Source organism: Mustela lutreola, chromosome 8 (genome assembly GCF_030435805.1).
Source record: "Mustela lutreola isolate mMusLut2 chromosome 8, mMusLut2.pri, whole genome shotgun sequence".
Classification (NCBI taxonomy): domain Eukaryota; kingdom Metazoa; phylum Chordata; class Mammalia; order Carnivora; family Mustelidae; genus Mustela; species Mustela lutreola.
The window spans coordinates 38,312,381-38,318,884 of NC_081297.1; the positions used below are offsets into that span (position 1 = coordinate 38,312,381).

Here is a 6,504-nt window from a genome sequence, read left to right on the forward strand (position 1 = left end):
TCAATGACAGATGAATGGCGAGGATGTGGAGAAAGGGCAACCCTCCTACACTGTACGTGGGAATGCAAGCTGGTGCAACCACTCTGGAAAACAGCGTGGACGTGCCTCAAAAAGCTGAAAATAGAACTACCCTATAACCCAGTGCTTGTAGTTCTGGGTATATACCCTACAGATACAAACGTGGCATTCTGAAGGGGCACATGCACCCAAATGTTTATAGCAGCAATGTCCACAATACTTAAACTATGGAAAGAACCTAAATGTCCTTCAACAGATGAATCAATAAATAAGATGTGGTATATATGTACAATGGAATGCTATGCAGCCATCAAAAGAAATGAAATCCTGCTATTTGTGATGACGTGGATGGAACTAGAGGGTATTATGCTTGGCGAAATAAATCAATCTGAGAAAGACAACTATCATATGATCTCCCTGATATGATGAAGTGGAGATGCAACATAGGCGGTTTCGGGCGTATGAAAAGAAAAATAAAAGAAGATGGGATTGGGAGGGAGACAAACCATAAAAGACTGAATCTCACAAAACAGACTGAGGGTTGCTGGGGGGAGGTGTGTTGGGAGAGGATGGTGGGGGTATGGACATTGGGGAGGGCAGGTGCTATGGTGAGTGATGGTGAGTGCTGTGAAATGTGTGAACCTGGTGTTTTACCCCTAGGGATAAAAACACATTATATGTTTATAAAAAAATTTTTTAAAATAATTTAAAAAATCCATTAAAGAAAAAACACATATTGCAAGCCCAGAGCTAATCTCATATTCAATCAAAAACGTTTGAAAGTTTTCCCCTTAAAGATCAGAAGAAAGACAAGTGTGTCCACTTTCACTACTCTCATTTGACATAGTACTGGATGTCCTAGCCAGAGAAACAAGGAACACAAAGAAATAAGAGACTCCAAAAAAAAAAAAAAAAAGGAAGAAGTAAAATTTTCTTTTTTTGGATAACATGAACTTACATGTTAAAAAATCCTAAAAACTTCACAAAAAAATTTGAATAAACAAATTTAGTAAAGCTGCCAAATACAAGATCAATATATAAAAGACAAGAATTTTGTTTTGTTTCATTTTTTTTTAATATGGAATGCTTCCCAGTTTTTCATGTCATCCTTGTTCAGTGATCACGCTAATCTTCTCTGCATCATTCCAATTTTAGTATATGTGCTGCCAAAGTAAGCACAAGACAGGAGCATTTTAACACTCTAATGATGAACTATCTGAAAAAAATAAAGAAAACAATCTAATTCACAATAGCATCAAAAGTAAAAAATACTTAGGAATAGATTTAACTAAGAAGATGAAAGATCTGTACTCCATAAACTATGACATTGATAAAGAAATTGAAGGAGACACAAATGGAAAGATAGCTCATATTTATGAATGGTAAGAATTAACATTGTTAAAATGTCCATACTACCGAAAACCATCTGTAAATCCAATTCCTATCAAAAATCCAATGTTAGGGGTGCCTGGGTGGCTCAGTGGGTTGAGCCGCTGCCTTCGGCTCAGGTCATGATCCCAGGGTCCTGGGATCGAGCCCTGCATCAGGCTCTCTGCTCAGCAGGAAGCCTGCTTCCTCTTCTCTCTCTGCCTGCCTCTCTGCCTGCTTGTCATCTCTCTCTGTCAAATAAATAAATTAAAAATCTTAAAAAAAAATCCAACATTATTTTTTTACAGAAGTAAGTAAAGAATCCTAAAATTTATATGAGACCATAAAAGACAACAAATAATCAAAGCAGTTCTGAGAAAGAATGAAGATGGGAAATTACACTTCTTGATTTGAAACTATACTACAAAGCCCTCATGCTCAAAACAAGAAAGTATACTGGCATAAAAACAGACCAATAAACAAGTAGAACAGAATTGAGAGTCCAGAAATAAATCCTTTCATACAGTCAGCTAATATTTGACAGGGGCCAACATATCTAATGGGTAAAGATAGTCTGTTCAATAAATGATATTTAAAACTGAATAGTCACATAAACAGTATGGAACTGGAACCTTATATCACTCATAAGTCTTAACTTGAAATAGATTAAAGACTTAAAGGTGATGCATGAAACTAAATTTCGTAAAGGAAAACATAGGAAGAATTCTCCTTGACAGTGGTCTTGCCAATAGTTTTTTGGATACCAGACCAAAAACACAAGCAAAAAAAGCAAAAATAAATAAATGGTATTACATCAAACTAAAGTTTCTGCATAGCCAAAAAAAAGAGAGAGAGAATGAAAACACAATCCACAGAATGTAAGAAAATACTTCCAAATCTTATATCTGAAAAGAGGTTAATAACCAACAGATACAAATAGAAAAAAATATATAATTTAAAAAATAGCAAAAGGATCTCAATAGACTTTTTTTTTTTTCAAAAAAGTTATATAAATGACCAACAGGAGCATTAAAAAGTGCTCAACATAAAAATCTCAGGGCAAAGTCCTTATGTTGTTGTTGTTGTTTACCTCTGAAAAACACAGCAAGATATTAGAATATATACTACCAAAAAATTGAAACTAACAAATTTTGGTAAATATTGGGGAAAATGGGGAACTTATGCACTGTGATAGGGATATAAATTTGTATGGAAAACAGTATGGAGATGATTCATATTATTAAAAGTAAAATTACCATATGATTCAGTAATCCCACTTCTACGTATCTATCTAAAGGAAACGAAGTCACTGTTCAAAGACATATCTGCACTCTTATGTTCATTTATAAAATTATTAACTCTAAGCAAGAGATGGAAATAACTTCAGTATCCATTAATGGATGAATGAATAAAATAAGTATGGTAAATATATACTATGGAATACTACTTAACCATGAAAAATTAAGAAATACTGCCATTTACAACAGCATGGATGGATCTTGAAGGTATTATACTAAGTGAAATATTTCATAGATTTTATATATTTTTTTAATTTATGTATTATGATATCCCTTACATAGAGAATCTGAGGAAAAGGAAAACTAATGGAAACTTAGAGTTGAGTTGACAAGGGGTGAACCTGGGGTGGAGTAAGGTGGTCAAAGGGTGCAAACTTGCAACTATAATATGAAAAAGTTCTGGGGATCTAATGTACAGCATGATGATCATAGTTAATAAAATATACATACTTTTTTAATTGTGCTTCCCTTCATTAAACTTTGCATATATCACATTCTTACAAGTTGAAAGTTTATAGCAATCTTGTATAAAAGAGGCCTGCTGCCACCATTTTTCTAACAACATTTGTTCATTTTGTGTCTCTCTGTCACATGTTGGTAATTCTTGCAATATTTCAAGTTTTTTCATTATTATTGTATTTGTTATGGTGATCTGTGATCAGTAATTATGACCCACTGAAAACTCAGAACTAGTTTACTTAAGGTATATACATTGTTTTTCTTTAAAAAAAAATGCTTTTGAGCAGTACAGTATAGTGTTTATTTTTTATATGCACTGGGAAACATAATTTTTTATAGGCACTGGGAAACCAAAAAAAATAATCATTTGACTTAGTTTATTGAGATAATCACTTTACTGAGGCAGTCTGGAACAAAACCCACAAGACCTCTGAAGTTTAACTCTACTGTACTATATACATAAAAGTTGCTAAGAGAGTAGATCTTAAAATTCCTTACGATACATGCATGAAAAACAGTGGCAACTATACGAGATAGTAGATGTATTAACATTTTTATGTAGATTATATTGCAATAAAGATGTATACCAATTTATCAAATTGTACAAAATTTACACAATGTTAAAAGTTTGCAATGTTATAAGAAATCATTTCTTAAATTTAAAAATTATAATATGTTGTTTTTTTTTTCAATAAAGCTGGAAAAAACTTTTTGTAGAATTAATCTATTTTTCAAAAAAGGAAGTAAGGCTGTAGAAACTGCAACTAACTCTGAAATAATAGAATATAAAATCCATTTTCGTTATATACACTGTGACAAAAACTATTACTTAGTTTACAATGGAGCAGTACTTATGAAGCATGAAGGATGGTCTATAAATAAGGCTGAAAGAGCTCAGTTTTAAGGTTTAAATTTAAAATCTTCTTTTGAAATACTAAACTGACCACCCAGTTTTCCAAACATCAATGTCTTAATTGCATGAATTTATTTCATACAACTCTATAATCTAGTTTCATAAGAAAGCAGCATGCAAATTTTGAATAAGACAGACTTGCTTAAGTTTCTTTATGTTCAACAGTAAAGGATACCTCCCTAAAAATAAATAGAAGAAAAATCAGCATATTTATTATGATAATTATTATTCATAATGAGATTCATATTGAATTAGGGAATATATATCCTCACAGGGGGTAAAGTAAAATGAAATTTATTTTGGTAAATGAATAGCCAATACAATGCCTCAATATAAATGAATATTACCATTTTGAACAATATAATTACTATTACTAGAATTATTATAAGTATAAAAATAGCTATCATTTTAGCATGGAATAGGAGACTCTCATGCTCCATGCTTCATCACATCCACACAACAACGCTGCATAATAAGTATTATCATCACCATTTCATGGGTGAAAAAACTGAGGCTAACACATTTAGATAACTGGTTTATGATTACATGGCTAGTAAAGATGCATCACACTAGTTTAGGCTTTATGATTTCAGAATTGTACTCTTTCCACTGCACATTCTATTACTCTGTAAATACTTGGTCTCTTTTCATTTGGTTCTTTAATTTTATTCATGTGGTGATGGCTTAAAGCTTCATTTAAAGGAAGCTTAAAAATTTCATGTAACCAAAAGTTCCCAAGAATTAAAAATGTCATGGATCTAATGTAGACATGGATATCATTAGTTAATGGGTAACTATATATTTTCCACTCTAGTGAGATAACAATCAGAGTATTTTTCTAAGTTTTAGTCTCTCAGTGTTAAAAAGGATTTTGTTAAAATAGAAATATTTAGACAAAGGTGATCAAAAGTCTGGATCAGGTCACCTTAAGATAAATATTAGGAAACTGAGGAAACAAATGGAGATTTGAACACTGAGCTAGGATATAATGAATGGTTTCAAGTATTTAGTAGAGTATAGAAAAGCCCTTTAAAGCCTGGTCTTAGCCTAGCATTGCAGCTTCTGGGATATCTGTCTATCTATCATCTATCTATCTAGATATAAATTTGAAAACTTTTTTAACTTAAAGATTTTGAGAAATAGAACATAATCAGCACCATAGAAGATCCGTTTATGATAACAACCTAGCCCCTCCTCCCAGTTTGTTTATATTCTCTCTTATTTAATGTAACATTGTGCAAATAGACCGCTACTGATCTGCCGTTATGAATGAAATAGCTATAATCATCTGTTTGCATATCCTGGTGAAAATATTCATTGAGTTCCATGTTGTATTTCTAGGAATGGACCAAATTTTTATATTTATTTTTAAGTTTTCTAAATATTGTCCAACTTACCTCAAATATTTTTATTATGGGCACTTTCATTCTTTCACATTCTTGCAAGGCAATTATACTGTTGTCCAATATGGTAAGTGTGTAATAGTATGTCATTTTAGGTTTTAATTTATTTTTAATTTAATTTAATTTAATTCCAGATTCATAATAAAGATAAACAGTTTTTATATATGAGTGGCCATTTGGATTACCCTTTCTGTAAAGTACGTGCTCAAATCTTTTGATATCTTAACATTGTGTCATACTGACTTCTTTAATAGTAGATTTTCTGAATGAACTTTTAGCTGTGTAGGTCTTCTCTATTTTATTTTGAACTTGTTTTCATTTCAAAATCTTTATATTTATTTTCATAATCTGCTTTTATTTTGCTTTATTATCTATCTATCTATTTATTTGCAAGCAAGAGAGAGTGAGCAAGTGAGAGCGCAGGGAGGGATAGAAAAAGAAGGGAAAAGAATCTTAAGCAGGCTCCAGGCTCAGCACAGAGCCCAACTCTGGGCTCTATTTCACAACCCTGACATCATGACCTGAGCCAAATTAAAGAGATAAAATAAAATTAAGGTGTTAAAAAAAAAGGAAAAAGAATTGGAGGTTTAATTAAGTGAGCCACCGAGGCACCCCTGTGGTATCTTAAATTAGCTGTCATATCTTTAAAGTTCTAGAGTATCCATTTGGTTAATTTATAAAACCTTTCACAATATCATTTTTCGTTTCAGTTTTTTGTTCAATTTGCTTCCCCTCTCATTTCTTTGAGCAGAGTAATCAAGCCATTTTACAATCTTTATTGATCATTTTAACATCATACTTAATCCCATTTTGTCTATCAAATCTTGTTAATGGTTTTTCTTTGTGTGCTTTGTTACATTTTGCTATGTTCAAGACATTATATTTGAAACTCTTATTGAGTAGGGATAATTAAGAGCTATAGTAATGGTATGGTCCCCCTTGGCAGGATTTTCTCTTATATCTGAGACTCTACAAGACAATCATACTCCAAATTCAGTGATTGGCTTTCTCAGTTTACACAGAAGGCAAGGTAGGCTATAGTCTT

General features: G+C 32.0%; 1 non-coding gene across 1 annotated transcript; it reads right to left on the reverse strand.

Moving 5' to 3' along the window:
• Positions 1-1,090: 1,090 nt before the first annotated feature.
• On the reverse strand, positions 1,091-1,197 carry LOC131839997 (U6 spliceosomal RNA). The gene has a single exon (XR_009357117.1). It is a non-coding gene; the product is annotated as a U6 spliceosomal RNA (small nuclear RNA).
• Positions 1,198-6,504: the final 5,307 nt, after the last annotated feature.